At 44.0% G+C, this 13067-nt stretch overlaps 1 protein-coding gene across 7 annotated transcripts in view; it reads left to right on the top strand.

The window, feature by feature from the left end:
* ciita (class II, major histocompatibility complex, transactivator) overlaps window positions 1–13067 on the top strand; it is a 122600-nt gene that overhangs the window by 40762 nt on the left and 68771 nt on the right. The window contains exon 1 of one of the 7 annotated variants that reach the window (XM_087997673.1): window positions 7923–8043. The exons of 5 other annotated variants lie outside the window; for them this stretch is intronic. The gene's annotated coding sequence lies outside the window, so the exon portion shown is untranslated. Of the gene's footprint in view, window positions 1–7922; window positions 8044–8083; window positions 8154–13067 lie in introns of those variants that run through there. One more of the 7 variants, XM_087997675.1, reaches the window with a different exon arrangement.

Here is a 13067-nt window from a genome sequence, read left to right as displayed (position 1 = left end):
CTGAGCCCACTGTGCCTATACTGGTCTCTGTAGTCATTGGAAGGGATTCACAATCCCTTCTTCCTCCTTAGTGGTTTAATCGCCCACCACCATTTGTGACTGGGTTTTGATCTGATCCATTGGTTGTGGTTTAGCTTAGCTCTGTCCACAGATGCAGCTTCCAACGTTTAGCAGGCAGGTAGTACTGCTCTGTTCCCTCACCCCGCCAGCATCTCAGTTTCTTTATTCACTCTTGGGATGTGGGTCTCACTGGGTGGGCCAGCAGTTTTTGCCCATCCCTAACTGCCCTTGAGAAGGTGGTGGTGAGCTGTCTTCATGAGTTGCTGCAGTCTCCATGCAATATCCTTGGGGACGGACTTCCAGGATTTTGCCCCAGCAACTGGAGAAACGGCAATATATTCCCTAGGGGAGACGATGGCCTAGTGGTATTACCACTGGAATGTTAACCCTCAGACCCAGATAATATTCTGGAGACTCAGGTTCAAATCCTGCCGTGGCAGATGGTGGAATTTGAATTCAATAGAATACCTGGAATTAAAAAGCTTCTAGGAGAAAGTGAGAACAGGAGATCAGAGCTGAAAATGTGTTGCTGGAAAAGCGCAGCAGGTCAGGCAGCATCCAAGGAGCAGGAGAATTGACATTTCGGGCATGAGCCCTTCTTCAGGAATGAGGAAGGGCTCATTCCTGAAGAAGGGCTTGTGCCCGAAACGTCGATTCTCCTGCTCCTTGGATGCTGCCTGACCTGCTGCGCTTTTCCAGCAACACATTTTCAGCATTAAAAATCTAATGATGACCATGGATCCATTGCCAATTGTCATAAAAACCCATCTGGTTCACTAATGCCCTTCAGGGAAGGAAAATGCCACCCTCACCTGGTCTGCCTAAGTGTGACCCCAGGCCCACAACAATGGGGTTGACTCTTAATTGCCCTCTGGGCAATTAGGGATGGGCAATAGATGCTGCCTAGTCAGCAACACCCTCATCCCACGAATGAATAAAGAAAAGTCGGGATGGTAAGTGGCTTGGAGGGAAACCTGCTGTTGGTGGTGTTCCCATACATCTGTGTCCAGGGAAGGAGCCATGGGTTAGGACGGCCAAAGGATGATTAGATTAGATTAGATTAGATGACTTACAGTGTGGAAACAGGCCCTTCGGCCCAACAAGTCCACACCGACCCGCTGAAGCACAACCCACCCATTCCCCTACATTTACCCCCCTACCTAACACTACAGGCAAATTAGCATGGCCAATTCACCTGACCTGCACATCTTTGGACTGTGGGAGGAAACCAGAGCACCCGGAGGAAACCCACGCAGACACGGGGAGAATGTGCAAACTCCACACAGTCAGTCGCCTGAGTCGGGAATTGAACCTGGGGTCTCTCGCGCTGTGAGGCAGCAGTGCTGCCACTGTGCCACCGTGCCGCCCTTGGTGGATCTTTGGTGAATTTCTGCATCGCACCTTGTAGATGACACACACTCATGGACTGCCTGTCTGATGTTGCTCCAGGCATGGTCTCCCCGCTACCTCCTCATTGGACCAACCAGATTGGTCTCCTCTGTCCGAGCATGTGTCCTTTCCTTGGTCAGTATTGGGTATTCTTCTGAATCTTTGTAAGTTGTCATAGAGGTTTTGATATAACTGTGTTGCTAGCTATTTCAGAGGGCTGTTGAGAGTCAACCAAATTGATATGGGATCTACAGTCAATGGGCATGGGTGCCAGTTTTAGTTCCCTAAATTATATTTACTGAACTTGGTGGGATTTTGCAACAATCTGGGACTTTCACAGTCACCATTAGGCTGACACAAGCTTTTAATTCCATGTTTATTTAATTAGCTGATTCTAGGTTGCTGGATTACTAATCCATTAATCTAACCATTATGCTGTTATACTCATTTAATAGATGGCCTCCTATTGGCTGAAAAATGTTTTAGTTTGTAAAATGCAAGGCACAACTCTGAAGAAAGAGAAAGGGTTGTGCCTTTTCTAGCCAGTCAGCTAAAAGAAAATAAAGTCTGCACATGTCTGCAGAAACTTTCACATTCTCAAACTGCTCTCAAAATACTTTAACAGCCCAGATGATTACTTCTTGCAGTCTACTCACTGTTGTAATGTGACAGATGTTGCTGCATCCAATTTGCTTGGTAACTCAAGGACTACGGCCAATAAATGGTCAGATAACAAAGACAGAAATTGTTGGAGAAACTCAGCAGGTCTGGCAGCATCTGTGGAGAGAGAGCAGAGTAACATTTTGGGTCCAGTGACCCTTCTTCAGCATGGCCTGATAAGTTGCTTTAGTAATATTGATTATCCCCCTCACCAAACCAACATCATGTTAATTTTCAACCGCCTCATTCTGACTTTATTCCATCAATGATGAAGTGGATCAGTGATAATCAAAGTTGTGTGTTTGCCATAACTGTTTAGAGCATAAAATGTTGATTGATTGTTACACGTTAGCTTGGACAGTAGGGATAATTCCCGGCTCTTCTGTGAAATAGTGCATTGGACTAAACCTCATTTGCTCTATCTGAGTGTTCTTTGGCTTGGCTTAATGTTTCAATCAAAAGGTGTCATCTACAACAGTGCAGCACTCTGTCAGTGCTAGTGTCAGTGTAGATTATGTGCCAGTGCCAATGCCTCTGCAATGAGGATCTGAAGTGAGAGCATTATCTATTGCATACAGCCGATTGAAGCTCTCCTTAAGTTTTCCACATTGAGGGAAGTCAGTAATATCCGCTGAATAAAAGCAGTAAATAAAAATAGAACTTTTTTCTTTGGTTAAACAAAAACTACGGAAGAGTTAAAAATCACACAACACCAGGTTATAGTCCAACAGGTTTAATTGAAAGCACTAGCTTTCGGAGCGCTGTTCCTTCATCAACCACCTAGTGCTTCCAAACAAACCTGTTGGACTATAACCTGGTGTTGTGTGATTTTTAACTTTGCATACCCCGGTTCAACACTGGCACCTCCACATCATGACTACGGAAGAGGACATTGTAGCAAATGCAACATTGTTCTTCTTCTGTAAGGGTCTAGCATTTTCTCCCTCTATTGGCCTGGGTGTTGCCATGAATAACAAATGAATTGCTTTTGCCATTTGTCTCCAGTACAGTTTTCCACAAAGTTTTTGCAGCCTTTTAAGTGAAACAGGATCCTCGTTGTGTTCAACACCCTCTAGAGGGGATATGTGGCATCTGTGAGGAGCAGCGATATCAAATCAGGAAGTTATTAACAGAGGAGGTACAAACTACATTCTCATTTACTTTTCAGGAAGTTAAATAAAACTTAGGTCATGCACATGGGAATGAAGTAAATTTTTCTTAACCCTGCAATCTATTTTATTTTCCTGCGGGAATGAGACTCCATACTTTTAAATTTGATGTTTTGGCTCTAAGAAGTTCAGTTTATATCACTTTTTGTGTTAAAAGCACTAACTTTTCCATTTAATTTTAAAATTAGAATAGTAGGCAAGTTCATAATTAGAAACAAAACTTGTAGAATGCTGGGCAAACAGCAGATCTGGCAGCATCTGTGGAGAGAAACAAAGTAAAGTTTGAGTCCATTGTTAATCATTATTAATCAGATTTTTTTTAATCAGTAAGGGAATCAAAGGATTTGTAGAGAAGGTAGAAAATTGGAGTTGAGAATTATCTGCCATTATTTCGTTGAATGATAGAGCAGATTTGATGGACCGAAATATCTTCTTCCGGTCTTAACGTCTTCGAGTCATGGAGTTACAGAGAACAGAAACAAAGCCTTCGGTCCAACCAGTTCATGCCGCATTTGGTTCCAAACTAAATAATGCCACCTGCCTGCTCCTGGCCCTTATACCTCCAAATCTTTCCTATTCATGTATGTATCTATGTGTCTTTTTGGCATTGTTACAGTGCCTACATCCACCACTTTCTCAGAAAGTTCATTTCACATGAAAACTCTACATAAGATCATTTGCCCCTCGTATCATTTTTAAATCTCTATCCTCTCACCTTAAACATATGCCTCATAGTATTGAAGATCCCTCATCTTAGGGAAGCGATACCTCACATTAACCCTACCATAAATTCCTCATAATTTTATAAACCTCGACTATATAAGATCACCTTTCAACTTCCCATGCTCCAGTGTAAAAAATCCCAACCTAACCAGCCTTGTGGTCTAATGGATATGAAATAGTTTTGGAAAACTCAGAAATTTCAATTATCTCTGTTCCACTTCATCATTGATGGAATAAAGTCAGAACATGGCTGTTGAAAATAAGCATGATGGTGATTTGGTGAGGGTGGTTATCAGTTGTGTCAGATGGCATATGGATTAGGGTGAATGGAAATGGTGGGAGGATAAGTGAAGAAATGAAAGGAAAGTTAACCCTGGAGTCTACTGACATTTAAGTGATATTATGGAATACACTAATCTCGATGAAGTGGAAATGTGGAGCCTCGGTGATTGACGCTTGTCGAGCTCAAGTTTTTCATTGGCTTCATTTCTCATGTCACTATGTGACAGGATTTAGTGGGCAGTGGGTAGGTGTGAGGCTGAATGACTATTTACTAAGATAGGTGACGGAAATGGGGTCACACTGTGGGGTTACCCCTACAGTTTCCCAGTGGGCCGTTTCCTGACTTAAGTCACAGAAACAATAACTAGCAAAGCTTCCTAACAGGGTGCAAATAAAATATGAAGGGAAAGATGGTATAATGCACTGCTGTGCCTATTAATAACTCAACATACAACTGAACTGATAGAGAACTCAAAGGAAGCCACTCTGCAGTTTCCATTTGAGGAAATTATGCTAATTATGACAAAGTTGTCAGTGTTCATCATGGGATATAGGCAAATTGGCAATTAAACTCAATGGATGGGTTTCACCCCCTCTAGTATTGGGTGATGGGAAGGGCAGATAATCAGAGAGGTTAGCACTGGAGAAATAACATTCCACTTTTTGCCATCTCATTCATAACATTCTGTGTGGGAAGGTTCATGGGCAACTGTGCTCAATTAATGACGATTAAAGGACCTTAGCCTGCTCCTGGCATAGAGTCATAGAGACGTACAACATGAAAACAGACCTTTCAGTCCAAGTAGTCCATGCCAACCAGATATCGTAACCTAATCTAGTCCCATTTGCCAGCACTTGGCCCATATCCCTCCAAACCCTTCCTATTCACACACCCATCTAGATGCCTTTTAAATATTGCAATTGTAAGCTTCCACCACTTCATCAGGCAGCTTATTCGACAAACGCACCACTCTCTGTATGAAAACGTTGCCCCTTAGATCTAGTTTCCTTTATTGGTAAGAGCATTAATTAAAAGAGTTGGGAGGTCACATGTGGCTGTACAGGACATTGGTTAGGCTACTTTGGAATACTGCGTGCAATACTGGTCTTCTTCCCATCTGAAGGATGTAGTGAAACTTGAAAGAGTTTAGAAAAGATTTACAAGGAAGTTGCCAGGGTTGAAGGATTTGAGCTACAGGGAGAGGCTGATTAGGCTGGGGCTGTTTTCCCTGAAGTGTCAGAGGCTGAGGGGTGACCTTAGAGAGGTTTATAAAATCATGAGCGGCGTGGATAAGCTAAACAGAAAAGGTCTTTTATCTGGGGTGGGGGAGTCCAGAACTAGAGGGCATAGGTTTAGGATGAGGGAGGAAAAATATAAAAGGGACCTAAGAGGCAACATTTTCACGCAAAGGGTAGTGTGTTTATGAAATAAGCTGCCAGAGGAAGTGGTAGAGGCTAGTACAATTACAGCATTTAAAAGGCATCTGGATGAGCACATGAATAGGAAAGGTTTGGAGGGATATGGGCCAAGTGCTGGCAAATGGGACTAAATTAGATTGGGATATCGGATTGGCCTGGATGAGGTAAACTGAAGGGTCTGTTTCCACGCTGTATATCTCTATGGCTCAGTGACTGCCTGCCTAGGGCCCAGAATGAATGGAGTAGAGAGGCCTTTGTTGATCCCAATCCAGGAGTATGAATACTGGAGAGGGTAGAAAATCAGACATTGCTCTTGACTTCCACTGCCTTGTTCCTCCCATCATGGTCTTTTGGTGAGAGCTGCTGGTTTCTTCCTGTCACCACTGTGGACTAACAAAGTCCCTGCTGTACACCCAGTAATCATTCCAGGAAAGCACAATTAAATCTGATGGAATCCACCATTAACACCTTCTAGCTTCAAGTGCATTCTCCCTTTAACTAGATTTGAGATTTCACCATGTGCATTGTTTCAAACACTGATACCACATGTTGAATTAGGCAGCAGAAAACTTTGAGATTTACAAACTTTTGGAGATAGATCTACAGTATAGTCTCAACATCAGTTTCCACATTTTCCTTCTGAATCCTGATTCCCTGAAATCCACACCATATTGGGGAGCATTTCAGATTTTAAAAAGAATAACCAAATCAAACAAAATAATTAAAAGAGACAAAGCAGCGCTTTTGGTGTCACTGTAACTTAAATCATTTAAAACAAATGAAGAATTTATCAAATCAGAAGATGTGATCGACTCTGCTATGAGTCTAGAGATGGGTGTGCCCATGGGTGTGCCGTTGATTTGTTCACATATTTGGTTATTGAATGTGAAGTGTGTTGTGAGGCACAGGTCCAGTAGTTTGAGTATGCAGTCTTTGTAGATAGGTTCACCGTCTTGTTGTCTGTTCTGTATGTCCAGTAGGTTGGCCAGTCACATGTTGGCCAGACCAAATACTGGTGTTTTCTGACAATCAACAGTTTCATGGTCATCAGTAAACTTTCAATTCCAGATTTTTACTGAATTCAAATTCCACCATTTGATTTGAACTGAGGTTTCCCAAATATTACCTGGACCTCAGGATCAACAATCTGCTGTTATACAGTGCTGCCATTTGACATGACACTCATCTCGTCTTAAGGGGACTAGTCAAATTCAGCCCACTGTTAATTCCACATTCTCTCTCCACAAACACTGAACATTTCCCGGCATTTCGTAATCCCATCACCCTCTCCTTGACAAATATTGCACAATTCCATTCAGCTCCATAACAACCTCAGTCTCTCCATTAGTGAAACCTGCACCAATTACCTTGATATCTGAAGACTCTGGCTCAAAGACTCTGGCTCTTAGAATGGCCTACTCATGCTCCTATTTACCATATTTCTATCCCATAGGACTCTGTCTGCTCATAACCTGCTCCAAAAGCTGAAGCTTTCCATCCCTCCCCCAGAACCTCTTGCTCTCCTCGTTGTGCTCTGATCCAGCACTTTCAACTGTGGGACAAAAAGGGAGAGATCAGGCCAGAAAATAAAACAAAGAACTGCAGATGCTGGAAATCTGAAAAAATAAAGCAGAAATTGCTGGCAGGTCTGGCATCTTCTCTGAAGAGAGAAACGGAGTTAATGTTTCCAGTCCAGTGACCCTCCTTCAGTACATGGGCCAAGTTTGTGTGTGTGAGAGTGTGTGGTGGAGTGGGGGCAGGAATGGGAGAAATCCAAAGAAGCTAAGTATAATGATGGACTAAGATTACAAGATAAGGAATGTTTTCTTCATCATGACACAGTTCAGATGCTACTGAGGTAGTATCCAGCCAATGTTGTCGATGAGACCCTATGGATTATTCTGAAATTAATCAGGTTCTGGATTCACTAAGTCATGACTAAGAATGGCATTGCACTGAGAGATGTGAAAGCAAGTGAGGAACTCGCCAAGTCTGACAGTGTGCAAAGAAAACAAAGTTAACTTCTCAAGTCCAGAGACCCTTCTTCAGAATACAGGGCCAGTCTGTGTGTGTATGTATTTTTAATACTATTTCACAAACCCACGTATTTGTGGCATGAGGCTGAGAGGAGAGAGAGAGACGGTTGTATCTGCTTAGCAAGAGAACAAAAGTGAAACTTAGCTCCAGCAGGATCGCTCCGACTTTTACCTTGCGCACTTCGCCAATGTTTCTTTAGAAGCTTGCTGTGTAACCCGGGCAGTGCGCCGGCGCACTTGAGAAAGGGGCTTTCCCCATTCTCGAACATTGTTCCTTATGGCTTTCGGTCGGTGGTGAACTCTTGGTAAGTTGGTGTAAAATTGGTGCTGATGTCTGAGAGGAGGGGATTAGTGTAGCGGCGCCGCACTCATTGAGCGTGAGGAGCTCTGGATGGTCAAACTATTGGTGACATTGGTATGCGGTTTTCAATTAGACTTTTGTGTTTAGTGTTTATCCTCCTGTTCCCAGAGATTTCGTTCAGTTTTATTTAAAAATAAAGCACAGAGCGGTTAAATCTGACTGTGGGTGCGCTACTATCGCCACCTGTGAACCTCTGCTTTATTCATTTATAGAGTCTTTTAAAAAAAACACCCACACATAAAGACTCAGGACAGCTGGTAAGCAGAGGTTGCACACGGTGCTGAATTTGGAGAGCAGCAGACTTGGCAGCCCTGCGTTTGGTTTTTATTCTGTGTGTTTTATTTTCTCTCCTGGCCGGTCGTTAACGCGCGAAGTGTAGAAACCTACGCCCTGTTTGAAACGAAAGGTCTCTCCTGGACACAAACAGCAAGTGAAAGAGGTGACTTGGAAAGGGAGCATGGGTTGTTATAATCATTCGCAGGGAGCTATGGAGGCATATGCGCTTCAATGTTGGGTGCAGTTCAGACAGGAATTGACTGATTGTTTATTTTAAAGTGGAGATCAGTACTAGCAAACGAGTCGCTGCAGGATGAGCGACTCGTTTGCTAGTACCCCATCCCTCCCAGACTCACCCCATCCCTCCCAGACTCACCCCATCCCTCCCAGACTCACCCTATTCCTCCCAGACTCACCCTATTCCTCCCAAACCATCCTATTCCTCCAGACTCACCCCATCCCACTCAGATTCATTCCACTCCTCCCAGACTCATCCCATATCACCTAATCTCACCCTATCCCTGTAACCTTGCATTTGCCATGACTAATCCACCTAGCCTGCATATCCCTAGACACTATGGGCAATTTAGCGTGGCCAATTCACCCTAACCTGCACATCTTGTGACTGTGGGAGGAAACCGGAGCACTCGGGGGAGACCCTCGGAGGCACAAGGGGAATGTGCAAACTTCACACAGACAATCGCCTGAGGGTTTGTTTTAATTAGGCAGAATCTAGAAGACAGCTCCAATAGCTGTGGGGAAAACTCAGCAGGTCTGGCAGCATCTGTGGGGAGAAAGCAGATTGAACATTTCAGGAATTATATAGAGAAGAACAGTTTGATAAAGGAATGGGTAAGGGTCAGACTGGGAGAATGAAAAGCTGCTAATGGGGACCTTTAGTGACGGACAATGGGGTGCTTTTGGTAGCAGTCGGTGTGATGACAAGGCCTGGTGTTATGGGGGTTGGGGTCAGGACATGGGACAAGTGCAGGCCCTAAGATTCATGATCTCGAAATTGAGTGCTGAAGGTTGCAGGGTCCCCAAGCGGAAAACGAGGTGCTATTTTTCCAGCTTGTGCTGAGCTTCCCTGGAGCACTGCAGCGAGCCTGAGACAGAGATGTTGACAGGCAGGAGCCTGGAAGAACACAGCAAGCCAGGCAGCATCAGGAGGTGGAGTAGTCCCGAAGAAGGGTCACGTCGACTTCTCCCCCTCCTGATGCTGCCTGGCTTGCTGTGTTCTTCCAGCCTCCTGCCTGTCCACTTTGGATTCCAGCATCTGCAGGGTTTTTTTTTGACTCTGAGACAGAGATGTTGGACGGGGATCATGTTGAAATGGCAGTCGATTGGACGACCCTTTCCGCCAGTTTCTCCAGGAATGCCTGCTTTTGTCTCTGATTTCCAGCATCCGCAGTTCTTTAGCGGGGGGAGTTTATTTTGTTAAGCTCCAGTATCGATTCCCTTGTATTTACTTTCACAGTGAACAGACGGTGTTCTTTCAATGTGATGGTTTAGGTCTGTGCAAAAAAATAAGTCATCGTGACCAAAAAAAGAAGCAGATATCGTCAGAAATGGGGATTGAGAAGCGCTGAAATCTGAGCACTGGTGTTGGAGCAGTCTGTTACTGTAAACCATGTGACGAATTCCGGGAAACTGATAGTAAGGCCAGCTGAGGCTAGAATCGTACTTCCACGCTTCATGTTATCTGCAGAAGCTAGACGAATTAATACTGCCGCCTTTTCCAGCGGTGAGCGCAATTTCTGCTTTTGCCCCCAGTGAAATTGATCAGAGACTGAGAGAGAGAGAGAGATGCCCCGCGACTTGCGCTGAGTCTCCGCCTGCTGCCTCCCCCTCAATAATATTGCGCACAATTGTCACCTTGTTTTTCCAATTGCCAGGGAATGGTTCCTGAATTTAAACCGAAAGAACTGCGGATGCTGCAAATCAGAAGTTGCTGGAAAAACTCAGCAGGTCTGGCAGCACCTGTGAGCAGAAATCAGAGTTAACCCGTTTAACTTTTCCAGCAATTTCTCTTTTCGTTAATGGTTCCTAAATTTATCTGTCTTTTACTTTTTAAAAATACAAAAAAAAATGCACAACACCAGGTTATAGTCCAAACGGGTTTATTTGGAAACACTAGCTTTCCGAGCGCTGCTCCTTCACTAGGTACCTGATGAGGATACATTGTTTTTCATGCAGACGGTAGTGGGAGTTTGAAACATTCTGCCTGAAAGTGTGGTAGCTACGTGAGAAAGGAGCAGCGCTCCTGAAGCTAGTAGGTTAGATTCCCTACAGTATGGAAACAGGTCCTTCGGCCCAACAAGTCTACACTGACCCTCCGAAGAGCGACCCACCCAGACCCATTCCCCTTCACCTAACACTATGGGCAATTTAGCACGACCAATTCACCTCACCTGCACATCGTTGGTGCTGTGGGAGGAAACCCACGCAGACACGGGGAGAATGTGCAAACTCCACACAGACAGTTGCCCAAGATGGGAATTGAACCCGGTTCCTTAACGCTGTGAGGCAGCAGTGCTAACTACTGAGCCACCGTGCCTAGTACTTCCAGATAAACCTATTGGAGTATAACCTGTTGAGGTGTGATTTTTAACTTTGTCCACCCCAGTTTAACACCGGCATCTCCACATCACTGATTTTTAAATAGAGTGCTGTGTAATCAGAAGTTCACCACTACTTGACATTTAACATTCTGTCTCTGAGACAGCGTCCTTTGTCAGAACAGGAGCAGGCACATGTACCCTGCCCAGAATCTGAAGGGAAGTATCACATGCTATCATCTATGTTTGTGTAGAAATAGACACCCATATGACTTCAACTCATTCAAAACCCAACCACCCAGTTGAAGAGAAAATATGATCCCTATTTCATCATTGTGTGTGGTCCAGAGCCCAGAGTGCTGAAGTCATAGGCACAATTCTCAACGGATATGTTGCATTGACTTTCACAATAGAAAAGCAGGATACAGGTATAGATAGCAGGGCAGAGGACTGTGAAATATTACATCTCTGTTAGTACAAGGGTCAGTAACCAAGATATGTAGATTTAAGGAGAGCGGTAGAAAGCGAAGAGGATAAACGTGTTTTCATGCAGAGGGTAGTGGGTGTTTGAAACATTCTGCCTGAAAGTGTGATAGATTCAGAAACTCTCATAACGTTTAAGCAGTGTTTAGATATTCACTTGCGCTGGTATAGCCACCAGGGCTATATACCAAATGTTGGAGAAGGAGTGTAGTTAGAGTCTGGAGTCGGTGTAGACACAATGGGGCGAATGGCCCCCTTCTATGCTGTAAATGTCTGAGGCTAAGTTGATTTAATTGGAAAAGGATGTAAAAACTCTCTCCATCATTTGTGTGATTTCCATGTTTCTTTTTTAATCTATTCTGGCACCGACTTGTGCCCCATCTGGACCTGACCTCTGAGTCTCCTTTCTGAGCCATTGCTGCCCATTGGGTGAAGGAACATTCACAAAGCTGATAGGGAGGGAGTTCCTGGATTTTGACCCAGTGCCAGAGAGGGAACAGATATAGTCCCATGTCATGTTGGTGTGTGGCTCAGAAGGGAACATTGCCGGTGATGGTCTTATAAAGATACAGCTGTCTTCTGGATTCCTCGGGTAGATTTGCCACCCCCATTCCTCTTTGCTGGTATTAGTTTAAACTAGTGAGCAGTATTCAAAAACATGGCCACATGACTCATGCAGAAAACTAGTTCAACCTTCGTGAACAGTGGATAAGTTTATTATGTATTACTTAATGAGTAGTTACACTGCATCTGAGATGCGTGATATTCTCTTGTTAGATTAGATTAGATTAGATTACTTACAGTGTGGGAACAGGCTCTTCGACCTAACAAGTCCACACCGACCCGCCGAAACGCAACCCACCCAGACCCATTCCCCTACATTTACCCCTTCACCTAACACTACGGGCAATTTAGCATGGCCAATTCACCTAACCTGCACATTTTTGGATTGTTAGGCTTCAGGCATGCCTTAGGATAAAGTACACATCACCCACTACAGCTAGATACTTCTAACACACTAAGAATAATCACTGAGTCATATATTTGGAGAACTGGTTAGGTCCTCCCAGAAACATTCCTTTATACTCTGATGGACACAACTTACTTGTGATTTCAGTTAATCCTTTGAAGTCCTAGCTGGCTTCCACTACAGTGGTGTGCCAGTGCCTCTGCTGTGCTTGTCCTTCAAGGTTGAGAAGGTGCTTTTGCAATAAACTTGGCAAGTTACTGTAGTACATCTTGTCCATGATATACTCTCTAGCACTGTGCACTGATAGTGGAGAGAGTAAATGGTGGTGGATGGAGTGGCTGTTAAGCAAGTTGATGTCAAACATGAGTGTTGTTGGACCTGTACTCATCCAGTGTGTATTCTATCACACTCCTGTATTGATTATTGGAAATGGACAGGCTTTGCTGGACTAAAGAGTTGAGTTATTAATCTCAGAATTCACAGCCTCTAGCCCACTTTTGTAGTAACGGTATTTATGTGGCTAGTCCAGTTTGGTTTTTGGTCAATGGTAATCCCCAGCACACTGTTAGTTGGGGATTAATGATAATAATAGCACTGAATGTCACAGGGACCTGATTAAAATCTTTCTGTTTGCTAATCATTGCCTGGTGCTAGTGTGGTGTGAATTTAGATCCAATTTTA

This window comes from Chiloscyllium plagiosum, unplaced genomic scaffold, assembly GCF_037043375.1.
Source record: "Chiloscyllium plagiosum isolate Xiang-an unplaced genomic scaffold, Cpla_swu_hap1 HiC_scaffold_20, whole genome shotgun sequence".
Lineage (NCBI taxonomy): Eukaryota > Metazoa > Chordata > Chondrichthyes > Orectolobiformes > Hemiscylliidae > Chiloscyllium > Chiloscyllium plagiosum.
Note: the sequence above shows the minus strand (reverse complement) of the source record. Positions and strands in the feature narration are given on the sequence as shown.